This window comes from Rhinatrema bivittatum, chromosome 17, assembly GCF_901001135.1.
Source record: "Rhinatrema bivittatum chromosome 17, aRhiBiv1.1, whole genome shotgun sequence".
NCBI lineage: Eukaryota > Metazoa > Chordata > Amphibia > Gymnophiona > Rhinatrematidae > Rhinatrema > Rhinatrema bivittatum.
This window is the reverse complement of record NC_042631.1, coordinates 12080958-12097177: the sequence shown is the minus strand read 5'-3', so window position 1 is coordinate 12097177 and position 16220 is coordinate 12080958.

The following is a 16220-nucleotide window of genomic DNA, read 5'->3' as shown; positions in this document are numbered from 1 at the left end:
CTTGCAGAAGCGGATCCTGTATCACTGAAAGCTCAGCAATATGGAAACAAGCCCAGGGCAGAGTTAGCAATCATGGGTGTCGTGAAACCAACCTCTAGCGGGAGCACAAAACAAATTGGAAATCAGGTAGAAGAAGCTTTGCATGCACAGCAGGCAAACTAATGAGGAAAATAAATTATCCACTCCCAATGAATGGTTCTGCCTCGACAAATAGGTACTCTGACAGCAGAGCTCAGAGAAGAAGAGAAAATCTCCAACAATATCACCATAACATGGCAACTGTGACCCAACCAGACCCTCCCCAGCTCCTTCACGGGAAATAATGAACACTACAGACTCGATAAACAGCTGTACACATTTGAGTGGAATAATAAAAAGCTACAGCTCTGTTAGATTATCTGACAAGGACTCTAGCCTAAGTACAGTACACGAACCCTTCCTAAATACACTTCTTAATCCTCCTTCCACTAATATGGGGTGGGGGGGAAGAGGAGAAGGGAAGCTTGGATGGTCCAAGTGTACGCATCCATCTGGCCCCCACAGGCTGTCACAGGCGAGCAAGGCGGCAGTCCTCTTAGGGAGTCTGTCCATGTCTAAGCATCACTGCACAGTTGACCATGCTCAAAACAAGGCTACAGCCCACAGCTGCAAGCAACAACTATGCAAGGGGGTAAACAGGTCTGCTGCCTCACCGGGGGGGCTGAGTGGGTCCTGGCAACAACCAAAACCCAGTCCATATGGTTAGCAGCCCTGACAACAGCCGGAAACCACTCAGGCCCATCAACATTTCATAGAAATTCAAAGTAGTACAAAAAATGGAACACTCGGTGATGAACAATGCCCACAAATGTAAATCTTTAATACTCAAAAAATTGGCCTTTTTTATTACAAACTGAGCACTGCAGCTGGCTTGGTTCCCCAAGTTAAAGGAGGTGGATAGGAATTGGGGGGGGGAGGGGGGCTGTGGGACGCAGGAGGCTGAGGCACTGGTTTGGTCCTTACTTCTTATATCCCCCTGTCCAGCACTATCCTAGATGGGAAAAGCATCCTTGGCTCTTTAAAAGGCACTTTTGCATAGAAAACTCTAGCCAGAGTTCAAAAATGAAGGTTTATGTACCACAAGAGGAGGTTACATTGTTTAGGCAGTCTGTGGTAGAGAATGAAAGATAATTTATTTTGCACCAGCTAGCTTTCCTGTAAGCATGAAATATTTTTTAAAATGTCAAAATGGCTCCCATAGCATCTAATGGGAGCTGTGCAAGCACAGCAGGAATCTTGCCAGGAATTACACTGACATCTGTAAATATATTCAGGTTGGCTCATTCTCCTGAAATGAAAGCATATAGAAAGAGATCCTTCTGGGTCATGTGCTACACTCAGAAATTCGGAATTTACACTTCTGCTGGCTCGAGGTTTACAACTCAACAAAGCAGCAACATTTTTCTGTGACCTTTATAATGTTGGATACAAGAGCAAATGGTTGATGTCAATGAAATTCTTCAGACTGAACCCAACAAGCTAAAAAAAATAATAATAATAATTTATGGAACTTTAAATATTGAGATTATGAATCTTAATCAAGTATAACAAGCTTGTTTACCTTCCTGCTAATAATACTCTGGTTTTCTCTAATAGATACTGAATAGGCTGCTCGTACAATGCTATGGCATCGTGCCAAGAGCAGTGATAAATGCCAGCCTTTTGTTTGCTTTAGCTTAACTCTACTATGCAAAAAATCGAGATGGTTCCAATGACTGCCTTTGAAAGACAGCTCGGCGAATTTGATTAGTATATTTAAGTCAAGGTTATTTATTCTGCAGTCAGACACTCAGGTCGTATCACCTGAGGGTTCATAAACAGACAACTTGGAGAGCAAACATGCATTTTCTTGCAACCTCCATTCTTTCAGCCAATGATAAGAAGATTATTAACCTAGGGAAAAGAAATCTTGCATAAAGCAAGAAAAGGGGAACTTATGTAAAGTATCGTGATGTCAAAAGACGTCATCATCCCTGCTGGGAGAATGTGTTTCAGATTGAAGCAACTGGATTCTCTAGAGTTGTGCAATGCATGTTTAAAGTGGCTTGCTTGTATTTCTTCAGAAGTTGCTAAGATAAAATCTTGCTGACAAATACATATGCTACTCACTACCATAAACATGGGGTCCCATGTGTTAAGTATCTGCTCCCTTTGGGGGCATTTCATTCATACTGTACGTTTAGAACATTATGGGCTTGATTTTCAAAGCTATTTAAATGCATAAAACCCATTTTTATGTGCGCCAATGGCTGTTTACGATCAGTTTACATAAAAGACCATTTGTAACCCGGTTACAAATACATTTTCATGCAAATTACAGACAGGTGCTCTGAGAAGTGAAGTTAAGATTTGTGCACATACTTTCAATTTATAAAGTATGGCCCCAATATTCAAAGCAATCTGTTTAGTAAGTTAGCCGGATAAGAGTTATCCGGTTAACTTACTTGGGGCATTCAATAGCACGACTATGTTGTTGAATATCCCCATATTTGGCACTACAAAGCTGGATAAGTTATACCTGGCTAAGTTAGATCTGTTCTATGGCAGGTTGCTAAATGTGACCAGACCTTCAGTGACCTCCACTTAGCTGGATAAAGTCCCTACTTATCCGGCTAAGTAGTGTTTGAATATCGAGCTCTCAGAGCATATATTAACTCATACAAGATACACCAAGGTTCATATTCAATAGTTAAATTTAGACCTTCAGAGCAGGTCTAAAGTTATCTGGCCTTTTGAGAAGATATCCGGGTAAGTAGCACATCTTAGGAAAACAAAAAACTTAAGTTGTAGGCCTCCTGGCCCCATGCCCACCCCACCACCACTACCACCTTATGTATCCCGCCCCCCCCCCCTTGGATATCCTACCCAGCTGGCCCAATCCTTTAAACCCGGAAAACTTTAAAACTTTCAGCAGACTTTCACCGCCATCCCAAGCCTCCCCATTCCCTCCGCTCTAAAAAAAACCCAAACTTAAAATGTACCTCCTCTGCCTCCCCCCACTGTGATTGCCCTCCCCCCTCCCACCCACCCTTTTCCTCTAACAATGGCCCCTCTTGTGTGCTGGGATTGCTGTTCTCGGCGATCACGGTCACTTCCTGCATAAGTCAGGATATTACCTAAGTAACGCTTCCAGCATCATATAGCAGGAAGCGGCACAGAGAAGAGGTAGGGGAGGGCGTTAACAGTGGAGGGAAGCAGAAGAGAGACATTTTAAGGTTGGGGGTTTTTTGGGGGGGGGGTTGTTATTTTTTTTTTTTTTTTAGAGCGGGGGGGTGGGAGGGAGGGAGGAGACCCAGGTTGGCGGCAAAAAGTCTACTGAAAGTTTTAAAGTTTCCCAGGTTTAAAGGATTGGGCATCGGGGGGGGGGGGGGAGTTACATATGGTGGTGGGGGGAGTGGGCATGGGCCGAGAAGCTGCAGCTTAGGGTTTCCTCCCTAAGATGCGCTACTTACCCGGATATCTCTGAAGATATCTGGGTAAGTAGCGAGTTATCCGGCCACACAAGGCTGTATAACTTTAGGCCTAACTGGGCATATTCAATCAATGCCCAGTTAGGGTTAAAGTTTTCTGGCTATATGTAGCTGGATATCTGTCCAACAAGTGTTTTCAGCAGGGCATTTATCCGACTGAATATACAGGACAAGTTATCCAGTTAACTTTAGCTAGATAACTTGTCCACTAAACGGCCTACTGAATATTGACCTCACCCTGTTTGGAGCAGATTTAGCATTGGGTGATGTAATTTGGACACACACTCAACCAATTACCCCAGGATTTTCAAAGTGAACTTATAAACACAGATTTGCTTTGAAAATACTTAGTAAAGTACATGCAAACTTTATCATTATTCTGGCTTTTATAAAATTATCCTCTCTAAAAGGATAATGACAGTGTTTTGAGTTAATGGAATTGTCCTGGAAGCAAAATAGAATGTTTGGTGATGTAATCACATCTGCTATTACGTCCTACTTGATATATATGCAGCTCATAAAGAATCAGAAAGAGACTAAAATATAAATTCATCTCTGCTAGATGCTCAATTCTTCATGTCAAGTAAAATTGTAGGTATTGCCTTGGAACTAAAATGATAAAAATTCCACTTTTCTCTGCATGCAAATATAATTACAGCGAAAGGTTTAATGTGTGCCAACTCAGCTTCAGCATTCTTCCTACATAACTATTACTGGCCAATTCAAATCTGTTTCCAGCTGGCCATACATGAAGCCAGCTATTTTCCACAAGGAAGGAAAGCCAACATTATGATTTAATGGGCAATGCATCAAGACCGACAGAGGGATGGGTAAGCCAACCTGTGCACACAGGACACTCTGCAAACTGCTGAACACTACAACTTTTTCTAATTCTGGCCATTTTTATTATGCTCCGTTCCTCACAGAATTCAAACTCCGTGTCAGTCACAAGGATAACCCAACACCCACCCCCCCCCCCCCCCCCAACAAAGGAGTAGAAAAATCTCTCTCTCAATATAATCTGAAGCACCCAAAGGAAAGATAGTGAAAAACTAATTACATGAGAAAGGCACCGTGTTTGACATATAATCTTTAAAGATGAATCATAAGGATGTCAGCACAACCAAACACAGACTCCCAGTCCTCTCAACCATTTCTCCCCAAGGTAACACTGTTAGTTAAGCCAATAATGTTTAATAATTTTCAATTACAAATAAAAAATAAATCCCAAATTTATTCCAACTATATCATATAAAATGTTGAGGTTTCACTTCAGACAATTAACCCTGACATCGGCTGATGTTTCGATAAAACTCTGCTTCCCTGGGGGGAAAGTTTTTTAAGCAAAACTTATCTGCTCAATGTGTTCTCATCTGGACCGGCTTAGTTTCATGTAGCATGGAAGCTAATGGAGTCTACCCAAAATTTTAAACCCGTCTCCAAACGGCGGACTAATTGACAACGCAAAATATTTCTTTTTCGGGATCACAAAAACATGGACGGATTCACATCCCCATTTGGTTTATCGGGGGTCAAGTTCTGCAGATGATTGTTCTCTTCAGAGGCATCGCTTCAAAATATCTCCTCCTAAATCAGCTTCAGAAAAACTAAGGGTAGAAAAATCCATAATAAACACTCAAATTTAATGACAACCTAACCCACCCACTCCCCAATTAAAAAAAAAAAAAAAAAGTATAAAAATCTCTCTCTCTCCATGTAATCTGAAGACTAAAGGAAAGAGTGAAAAGCTTCACGTTTGACACATATCTTTAAAGATGAATCAAAGGATGCCATTTCTAAAACACATGCAATGTTTTAAGTATTATTAGTGGCTTAAAAGTCATTAAAAGAGGTCCAAGTGCTCTATTTCCACCACTCAAAAGAGGAGAACCAATAATATGGCTCTTTGCATTTTTTTTTCCCCCCGAATGCTTTTAAGTTATCTATTGCTTGCAGCCCTATATGATCAGGCAGTTACATCACCCAGACAGAAATAGTCCAGAGATAGGGAGAAAGCAGGCCAGCCAGAGACAGAGGGTGCTGCGAAGAAAACCTGAGGCAACGCCATCTTAAGAATAACAGTTGTAGATCCAAGAGGAAGAGAGAGTAAGAGGCTGCTGGGGAACCTACTTCCCAGGGAGTCTTAACCTAAAACCAGTCAGGAGGAAGATAGATGGCACCTCCAGATGGATGTGATAGCAACTGGGGGAATCCAGACGGCATTAAGGATTTACTTAAAGAGAGCAGGATTTCTCTGGGGACAAAGACTGCCGAGGAAGACAGAAGGCTTCAGCGAGAGGCCCAACCAGACTGGGTCAGGACACCCACGGGCTCCCCATGGAAGGAGGCCGAGAGCCTGCTGATGGGGTTAGCAGTGTGACAAGGGGCAGCCAAGGAGAGTGTTTAATTGTGTGCGGTGCCTCAGGAGTGTGAAACTGTGTGGTTGTCTGTGAAAAGGCAGATAAAGCAGTTGTTGAAGCGCTGAGCCAGGCTGCCGTTTAGGTTCGGTGCTGGTCACAGGCAATGGCCTATCACGCCCTCTCTCTCTCTCTCTGGTAACCTTAAGGATATATTACCCCTTCCTGCTTGGAGCCCGAAATCAGACAGAACACGCATTGCATTACAAAGGCAGTAAAACTACCAGGAGCATGAAATACTGCAGCAGCTGTTTGTACTTTTTATTAGCAACATGTTCAGGCAAACTATTTTTCTTTAATGTGATTTACAACTGTATTTTTGTTTTACTGCATAGTGATTAAATTAACAAATATAGCTCCTGTCATTATCTTCAGTCCCAGCACAGACAGAAGATCAGTGTGTGAGATTTTATTAGGGAAGTTGGGCTGATGTCTTCCCTGCATATCCCTGGCTGACATTTTATTGATTGGATTCCATGGTCTAACCTGGTCACTATTACACTGCTAGAAAAGGAGAAGTATATTCTGTAGTCACCCGTGGACAAGTTACGTGCTTTAGTACCTAATATTTTATTCTCTCAAGCTCTCATGGTAATGCAGCTTGGGAAAAAAAAAAAAAAAACATTTTACTTCCCAGGTGCGATGGAGCAGAAAATCTTATAGCCTGCATTTATTTTATTATTCCAGGGCTGATCCAATGCCAAAATCATTATTGCTTTCAAGCATCCTCAGTAGTTTTTCTGGATTATTTATGAAAGAAAAGGCAGCAAATAGTCACAAGTGAGATCTTTTTATTGGACTGATCCAGTGGTTCTTAATCCAGTCCCTCAAGGCCTCCCAAATGGTCTGCTTTTCAGAGCAATCACAATCTACAAATTAAAGTGGCTCGTATCCCAACCCTGTACGTAAATGTATTCCATGAACTTTCATTGTGCATGCCCTGAAAGCCAGATCTATTTGGAAGCTCGTGAGATAGCAGAGGCGGTCTGTGAACTCCCCAGAGGACACACACATGCTGGACTCTGACTTTTCTTATATATAAACTTTGTTTAGAAAAGCCACATTCCCAATCAGCATTTATTTTCAGTATTCACAGCTCAACATGTGCCTTCAGTATTCACTATTTATTTCCCAGCATTTACTTTCTTGCAGGAGCTACCTTCTCCTGGAAACGCAAGGCCTGTCTGTCTATTCCCAGCTGGACTCAGGCTCTTATTCCTGCTCTCCAGGATCTACCCAGGGAGCTACCTGTCTCTAGTTTTTAAGGCGGATCTGGCTAGTTGCCTGGTCTAGCTCTAGTTAAGGAGGGTTTTCGGGGACACTCCTCCACAGGCTTCAAAGACCAGATTTGAAAACCACTATGTTTCTTGTGAACCAGCATGATGGGACTTCTGTCTTGAATGTTGGTATATAAAAAAACTTAAATAAATAAATAAATAAATAAATAAATAGATTGATCTAAAATGCATTTATTGCCTGCAGTTTCTTTACTGACCTCTATTTCTAGGTCTTTAAACGTGTCCAAACGCAGTAATTGTGTTTGTCCGTGCATGGGGGCTCATTTGTTGAACTTCGTGCCAGTATTTTCCCCACTGAAAAGATTTGTGTTGCTAAATCAGCTGCAATTCTTGCACCAAAGCAAATCTTTAATAAACAAGTGCCACGGCTTTGCTGAAGAAGAAATTTTACAACTAAACGAAGCAGTGAATAAGCTTAAAATCAATAAGCCTTCACTGCCGAGTGGAGCGACCCTAGCAGTTAGAGCAGCAAAGGCTGAGAACCCGGGGAAGCCAGGGCTCAAATGTCACACCTGCCGCTGACGTTCCTGGCAACTTTGGGCAATGTCACTCTAGAACAGAGGGCCTTCCTGCTGTGCCTGAACTGTAACTCACTGTAAGCAGCGGTTTGGGAAACATCAAAATTCTCCAAAATCCCGAAGTCAAACTAGCGAGTATCTATAAATCACCATATCTGGTGCACCTTATTTGTCCCTTGATTCATCCCATTCTATTTTAAATCGTGTCTTTTTTTTTTTTCTCTCTCTCTCTCTCTTACGTAATAACATCTCTTGGTAAAATGCCAGCGTACAAATGGCTAAGGGTACACCTCAACAACTTGCATGCACATTTGACCGGCTCACTTTTAAATAAGAGCCTTATTAAATCTGCGGCCAAATTCATGTAAATAAAATGTTTGGTGACATTGTTTTCCACTCTGCAAACTTTAGAAGTGTAAACATTAAACAAAGGAGTAAGGCTCTATGGGACAGCACAGAGTGTCCCTCGTGCTAGCATGAAATACCTTTTTGCATGATGGATCTGCTTTATACTATGTAAGTGAGAGGAAAGACTCGTATTGTATGAAAGGAGAAGCAATTAAGACATCATGAGGGATTCTGACAGCCTTATACTGCATGAAAGATTACAAGAAAAGGTAGAAATACATGAGGTTCACATTATGGGTGCTATTGGATTAAAGAAAGAATGATTCAGACAGAGAGACACTATGTATGAAAGAATCTGAAATTCATGTTGCATGAGAAACACAGATTGTAGCAACAGGTAATTTAGCACTAAAGAAGCATTTTGCATTCAGCCCCAAGCCCTATATTTTTTTGAGTTTCATCAGTCAAGCTCCAGTGTTCATGAGCTCATGAATATTTACATTTCGCTATTTTATGATCTAGCATTTCCTTTTACTTCATTGCCTTCCTTAGGATTAATGCATGACCCATACACTGAAACAGAAGAACCAGCCTCAGAAAGTTACAGTGGGCTCAATTAAAAACACTGTTAAAGGATAAATTAATCCCATGGTTTTAAAAAAAGAAATATTTCCACAGGATTGCATGAAGAGCTTCATTACCAATAGAGAATCAGCATTGCATGGTAATACTGTGGGAAGACTTCGTGACATTTAGGTTTGCAGACAAATGTTTAGGATAGATGTCATTGACAATATCAGTAAACCAATATTTAAATAACGCGTTTCACCTATATATTCCAAGCAAACACAAAGAATAAAATGAGAGAAAGGCCACCTTTATCTACTGCAAGTTTCACCAGTCTATAGGATTGGTCTTATATCACATCAATGGACCCATATATAAACTTAGTCAGGGAGAGTTGCTGAAAATTCATATGATGTTATCAGCGGAAGACTCCATCTTCATCTACTTACTTAAGAGTATCTGCATGCGTCACACTCCACATGCGTCAGATATTTCTAACAAGATCTAACTGCAGTAATTAGCATCTGAAATGAGTACTTTACTGTAGCCATTAAAAAACCATGAACAATTGTGTGGAGCGGCCAGCTATAAATTTTAATAAATTCACGTTGAAGTTCAAAACTAAGGCATTACAATATATATATATATATTTTTTTTTTTTTTTGTCTGTCTCTGCATATTGAAGTTTACTTAGCAGAAGGAGATTTTAATGTTCCATACATCGGCTGAAGTTAGAGTTTAACGTGCGCCATACGATCCCCTAGAGAAGACGATCAGGTCCGATGCTGTGGCTACATTTCGTCTTAAGAGTCGGATGTGGTGGTTAGAAGGGTTCTACGCCAGAAACGCACTGTGGAAATGTTCATCTTTCGTATTCTGAAATCCCTGCGGAGTCTTGGAGTTCCAACAAGACATGCGGTGCTGCTAAGGGCCTGCTTTACTCTAGGGATGACCGGCCATTCATTTGAAATGAAGTGGAAAATGTAATTACTTTTCCCGGTTTCCTTCATTTTTAAGATAAAATGAAAGAAAAATGAAGGAAATTTCATTCATTTTACTTTATTTTGTTCTAAAAAAACACTTAAGCTGACCCTCGCTGCTGCTGGTGTAAAAATTAAAAAAAAAAAAAAACCAAACCCCACCACCCTCCCAGGCCCTTCTCCAATCCCTTGTAGCCTCTGAAACTCCATTTTATTAGTCTTCAGTCTTCACAGGGCAGGAGCCATTCTTGGTCACTCCTGCCTTGCCTGTGCAGCTACCGTAAACGCTGCCACGGTGATCGGTCCTCGGTCTGGTTCTGGTCCACATTTCTGTAAGCGTTATTGCAGAAGGGCTAGCAGGAAGAGTTTGTCTTTTTTTGCAGATGATATACAGATCTGCAACAGGCTAGAAAAGATGAGGAGGGATCTAGACTTTGGCAGCTAAGATTCAATGTGAAAAAATGCCGGATCTTGCATTTGGTTTGCAAAACCCGAGAGAGCAACATAATATAGGGGGGGGGGGGGTGATCTGTGCCTAAAAACAAGAACAGGTCAGGATATGTTACTATAGAATATGGGGGTCTATATCTATTTTTATTTCTATTTTCGGCTTATTTATCGCCTTCCTCTCTGAAAAGGGGACCCAAAGCAGTTTAGGTATAAAGGCATCAACATAACGTAATAACATATCTGAAAGAATGCATTGGTATAACAGAAATAAATGCTACTAATTAAAATTCCCTTAAACAATTAACCACATCCCATACTCTTGACTAGGAGAGTGAAAGGCTCTATCACATAGATATAAAATCACACACCCTTTCTAGAGACCCCCCCCCAACACCGTTTCATAGCATAAATTAAAAAATGCAAAATAGCTAAACAATCTCAATGTGAATAAAGTTCTAATCACAGGGAAGAAAGTGCCGATGAGAAAGGGGGTGATCACATCTGATCATTTTAAACAGGCCAAAAAAAAAAAAAAAGGTAGGTAAGGCAACAGCACAAGCCAGGAGGAAGCTTGGGTGTATAGGGAGAGGAAGAGCCAGCAAGGAAAAGGAGGCGATACTGCTCTCCTGAGACCTCATTTAGAATACTGTATACACTTCTGGAGACTGCATTTTCAAAAGGATATAAACCGAACAGAGGGTGGCCACCAAAACTGTTACCTGTTGTCATCACAAAGCATATAGGGAAAGCTTAATGATCTAAACATTTATACCTTAGAGAAAAGGAAAGTAAGGGTGATACGGTACAGAAAGTCATTTAAAATAGCTGTAAGGAATAATTTGCACAGGAGGCAAGTCGGCTCTAGAACAAGGGGGGGTGATGGGATCAGGAGTAATGCAAGGAAATATTTATGTACAGAAAGGGTGGTAGATGCATGGAACTGCCTCCCTGTGACACTGGAGGAGACAAGAACAGTATCAGAATTCAAGAAAATCTGGGACAAGCACAGAGGATCTCTGAGGGAGTGGAAGGGACTACAAAGCTGAGCAGGGGATGCGGATGGGCAGACTGGATGGGCCGTATGATCTCAATTTCCCCTACGTTCTCTCTTTAAGAGTTGACAGGACAAAAAATGCATTAGATGGCTTGGAACCAGGGTCTGCCTGCTTCAGAGCTAGTTATCTGGGCATAGAGCCACAGGTAGCTTCAGCCAGACACAGGCTGAGTCTACTGATAGCCTGAGGTATATGGTCCTTCCCCAGAAGGTCCAGATTGGCCCTCAAGAGAGACAAAATCTATTCTGGGTTGCCAGTAAGGTGTTCTCTGCATTTAGATGGCTTGAAGGCCCAGAAACAGTGTAGAATCCTAGTGAAAGACCTGTAAGACCTTCATCCTGTGTATATTCTTGTTCTGTGATATGAAGGTGTTTAAACTTTGTGTTTACCTTGTAAATAGGAGTTTTGGTTCAAATGTTCACTGTGTCTGTCCATGGAAAGGAACTATAGTGGAAACTGACTTAAACTGCATAAATGGACTGGATTTAAGCTTTGTTTGTGACCTGGACTGATTGTTTATTTATACCAGCAGTGCGCTAAAAGTCAGAGAGAGTTTAATAAACCAGCACTGACACCCCATCCCCGATGTGGTTTGTACTGCAGGAGCTGAAATGTGGAAAGGGGAGATACAGTATTCTATAAAAAGGTCTTTTTTCTTGCTTCTGTTTCTAAAAGAGAACAAAGTACCCAAATAATTGGTTGGTTTCTGAATTTATCTCAGTCAATTGCATGTTTTTTTTTGCAAAAAGCCTAACTTTCCAACCTATCCGCGATATAGCATTTCTGCACACAACTGGACACGCGGAGATTAATGCTAGTATTTTATAAACTATGTGGCAGGAACTTCACAGTTTATAAAATGCCACGTATTTCTCCTCCAAAAGTATGTGCATGTGTTTCAGTAGGCATATATATTTCAAATGTAAAAAAAATGCATACTTTGTGAATGAATACACACGCAGAATTAAACACAGAGGCCGGTCTTTATAAAGTAAGCACAATATAATATTTTGAAAATACTTACTTATGCACATATTTGGAGTCACCAGTTCACCCATACTTCCCAGTTCAGCCAATCAGTCCTTCTCCAATTCATCTAAACCCTCTAGCACTTCACCCTGAGCCCCCACAAGTTCACCAGACCTCCCACTCAAAGTCTGATTTCATTTGCGTGAGTCAATGAACATGTGTAAAAGTGCACAAATAAAGTTCACTCATGTATACGGATATCTCTTTTAAAAAAATAGCAACTACTGTGAGTACTTCTGAACCCCCGCCTTGGAATGCCCCTTTCATTTCCCTGATAAAATGTATATGCGAAAGTGAAAACACATGTATACTCTCAAGGGTTACAAAACAGAAACAGGCCAATACAGTAAAGCACGCGTTTTGGATGCACATCCACTACCCCCTTATACAATAAAGCCTGAATTTTTTTCTGGCCTATGTGCGTAAAAATTCGGGGGTCACATGTGTGGCCAGGCCCTGCGCGCAGTTTCGAAAGGGCCCAACCTCACACATAACCCTGATATGCACAGAAGTGCCGGGCCAGCTAAAAGGGGCAGGCCGGGTCAGCAACATTAGACACTGTCCTGGGGGAAGTGCGTACCGGCAGCCGGCTGGCGCACAGAGTTTACTCCTGCTCAGAGGAGCAGAAAATAATGGAACAAAAAATAGATGTGAGTAGCTAGGTAGGGGTTAGGGGGTCGGAGAGAAGAAAGGGTAGAAAGGATAGGTAGGGGGATAGGGAAGTTCCCTCCCAGACTGCTCCTTAATTGGAGCGGACCGGGAGGGAATTGGGGAAGGCCTATTCGCATTGCCATGTGTCGCTTTTTAAAATACCCCCCCATGCGTGCAAGTCCCGACCTACCCGCACATGTGTGCGCGGAATTTAAAATCTGGTGCGCATGTGTGCACGGGAAATGTATTTTACGACATGCAGGAAAGGTGGCTGGGCGTGCGTTAGGAAAGTGGGCGCTCAACACGGAGGGCCCGTTTTCCTTGCAACCTTACTGTGCGCATAGGCTTGCCACTTACACGCGTATGTGCTATGTTTATGTACCGAACCCCTTTGAAAATTCACTCCTAAGAATATAAATGTATGTGTTTGAATTTAGAAATTGTGCATTGTATTGTCGTCATCTTGGGTGCCAGGGGAGGAGGCAATTTAGTGAACCCCCTGATACGGGATTGGTTCACTCCTGAACAGGGAAACCTGAGGCCAGGGGATTTGGGGACGTTGGGTAGGTGTGCAGTAGGTTAGATGTGCAGGTGGTTTGCTTATTGTTTCGTGATGTAATTTATTGAGCAGCTAGATTAGTGTCTTGGCCTTACCCTAGTGAGAGACTGGGCTGCTTTGAGCCAGGCATCTAGACCACCTCTTGACGTATTCCATTTTAATGATGTATTTAGATTGATGTGTTTATTACATGCTTTCTGTCTATTTTAAACTACTTTGGATTACATTTGTTTAAGGAAGGCAGTATAGAAATATAATATAACACCAACATAAGCTTTGACGCCTACCGAAAGGGAGAGACCTAAATGAAAAACAAAGACAAAAAAGGAAGATAAACTCACTTTTCAGGACGTGTAATGAGAAACCTTTGGTAGGCCATTCCATGTCAGAGTTCTACTTTTAAGCTCAGTTATATATAGTCTTGCTGCTGTCAGGTTCTGAAAAGACTAAATACAAACGCCTTGTTTCGCATGGCTATGATGCATATACATCTTATGGATACTTAGAACTCCCATAATTCAACCTGACTTGCAAACAGAACTACATATCTTACTATGATAAATATGTTACTCCATTAACACTGACTCAGATTTCCTTTCTGCATGCCTAATGAGAGAAAAAGGTTAACAAGAACTACATTAATCGCAGAGATGGCTTAAACACTAATAAATGGCAGAATGATGGATTCACTAGAGCAGCGATTCTCAACAAGTGTGTTGCGGCTCCCGGTGTCCCACTGCCCCGGTTGTGCTTCCCTCCTCCCTTTTTTCTACCCCTGCTGGCCAATGGGAAGCCTCCTTCCTGCCCCTACTGGCCAATGGGAAGCTTCCTTCCTGCCTCCTCAGGCCAATCGGAAGCCTCCTCCCTTCTTCCTGCCAGTGGGATTAGGAAGAAGGGAGGAGGCCTCTGATTGGCCAGTGGGGCAGGACGAAGGGGGCATCCCATAGCCCACAGCAGAAGTAGAAGTCAAAAAGGGACAGCCTGAAGAAGATGGAGGAGGAGTTTCATGGCTGCCGGGGTGCCCAAAGGAAGAGATTGCTGCCGTTGGTAGGAAGAGGGAGTGTATGTGTGGGAGAATGCAAGCAATGTGAGCAAGCAGGTCTGTGAAAATGAGCATGAAAGTGAACATGTGAGTGTGTTAAGAGTGAGTGTGCATGAAAGCTTGTGAGCATACTTGGGAGCCTGTCCCCACCTCAACTAATGAATGAAATCTCAGGGTGACTAAATAAGAAATTCCCAAGTTTTGCATAAAGTACTGGCAGCAGCATGGGCCCAGACCAAAATGAAGCACATCCGGCGATCAGCTATGGGAGAAAGAACAGAGTTATCCCCCACAGCTAATGGTATTTTTCATTCTTGGGCTGCAGGGGCTTGAGGAGGCGGCTTCTGCAGCTGCCATTTGTGCTGGGGAGGAGGAGGGGTGATGAGTGAGAGTGAGCCAGAGGGGGAGAGAGCATTTTTTTGTGTAATTGGGAGCTTGTATGTAAGTGACAGAACATGTGTGTGTGACTGAGAGACAGACTGGTCAGGGAGTGACTGGTGTGTGTAAGGAAGAGAGACTGCTCAGGGAGGTGACTGGTATGTGTATGTGTGTGTGAGAAACAGAGGCTGGTCAGGGAGATAACTGGTGTGTGTGTGTGTGTGTGAAAGACAGACTGGTCAGGGAGGTAACTGGTGTGTGTGAGAGAGAGACTGGTCAGGGAGGTGACTGGTATGTGTGAAACCCTGGTCATGAGGTCTAATTGGGCTGTGTGTGTGAGTGACTGGTTGTGGGTGCTAAAGAAGAGGACTGGGAGGACAGAGCTTCAGCAGCCCCTTCTGAGACTGGAAAATTGGGCATCCAAATGGCAAATGAAATTTAATGTGGATAAGTGCAAGGTGATGCATATAGGGAAAAATAACCCATGCTATAGTTACACAATGTTGGGTTCCATATTAGGAGCTACCACCCAAGAAAGAGATCTAGGCGTCATAGTGGATAACACATTGAAATCATCGGTTCAGTGTGCTGCGGCAGTCAAGAAAGCAAACAGAATGTTGGGAATTAGAAAGGGAATGGTGAAAAAAACGGAAAATGTCATATGCCTCTGTATCGCTCCATGGTGAGACCGCACCTTGAATATTGTGTACAATTCTGGTTGCCGCATCTCAAAAAAAGATAGAATTGCAATGGAGAAGGTACAGAGAAGGGTGACCAAAATGATAAAGGGAATGGAACAGCTCCCCTATGAGGAAAGACTAAAGAGGTTAGGACTTTTCAGCTTGGAGAAGAGACGGCTGAGGAGGGATATGATAGAGGTGTTTAAAATCATGAGAGGTCTAGAACGGGTAGATGTGAAACAGTTATTTACTCTTTTGGATAATAGAAAAACTAGGGGGCACTCCATAAAGTTAGCATGTGGCACTTTTAAAACTAATCGGAGAAAGTTCTTTTTCACTCAACGCACAATTAAACTCTGGAATTTGTTGCCAGAGGATGTGGTTAGTGCAGTTAGTGTAGCTGTGTTTAAAAAAGGATTGGATAAATTCTTGGAGGAGAAATCCATTATCTACTATTAAGTTTACTTAGAAAATAGCCACTGCTATTACTAGTAACAGTAGCATGGGATCTTCTTAGTGTTTGGGTACTTGCCAGGTTCTTATGGCCTGGATTGGCCACTGTTGGAAACAGGATGCTGGGCTTGATGGACCCTTGGTCTGACCCTGTATGGCATGTTCTTATGTGCTTTTGGCCTGTAAGGTAAAGGAGTAGGAGAGTTGCTGGAGAGGATAAGTAAAGGTGGCTTTTTAAGTTTATTTTTCTTGATTAACTGCCATTTTAATTATGTGATGTCTGCTG